Genomic DNA, 671 nt, shown 5'->3' on the forward strand with positions numbered 1-671 from the left:
CTAAGTACCTTTGCAGTGGAAAAAATGCCTTAACCAGGTCTTGCTCATGCACACGTAGTGAATCCATTATCACAACATCTAATACTATAACATCACCATTCACTGTCTTTTTGGTGAAATCTACCGCGATGGCTCCCCAATGGGACTTATTTGCGTTGACGGGCAATATCACCAACTCGTAGTTCCACCAATTGCGTGATGCTCGTGGTACATCTGGGAGGACACTGATGTCATCACACCAAAAACTCTGTAACTGTTGGCTTACAAAAGTGCTGGGACAAATAAATGCATTTTTTTTTCTTTCAACACTCGAAAGCAAGAGCTTATGGTACTCATCGATCATCTTATCACTCAGCCACTCGTTATTCTCCACAGCTGCCTTTGGAATGGATCTCCTTTTTCTAGCCCTCTATCTGTCTGTGCATTTATGTTTTTGTTCGACCTGCTGAAAGTTGATTAGTTTCACACTATTAGTTTTCTCGTATGACACGACAAAGCAACTAGCTGTGGTCAGTATTTTTAGCATCAGCTCAAAGGTATAGCCTGCTGTGTCATTGGATGCTTTTGTCATGATATGCCATTGCTGGTCTTTACACGTGTACAATGACACATATGGTGACTTGTCAAAAAATGCACAAATGCTGGACACATAATCATTTTGGTGGTACAGA

The sequence above is a fragment of the Gymnoscopelus braueri genome (genome assembly GCF_963280865.1).
Source record: "Gymnoscopelus braueri genome assembly, chromosome: 19".
Classification (NCBI taxonomy): Eukaryota; Metazoa; Chordata; class Actinopteri; order Myctophiformes; family Myctophidae; genus Gymnoscopelus; species Gymnoscopelus braueri.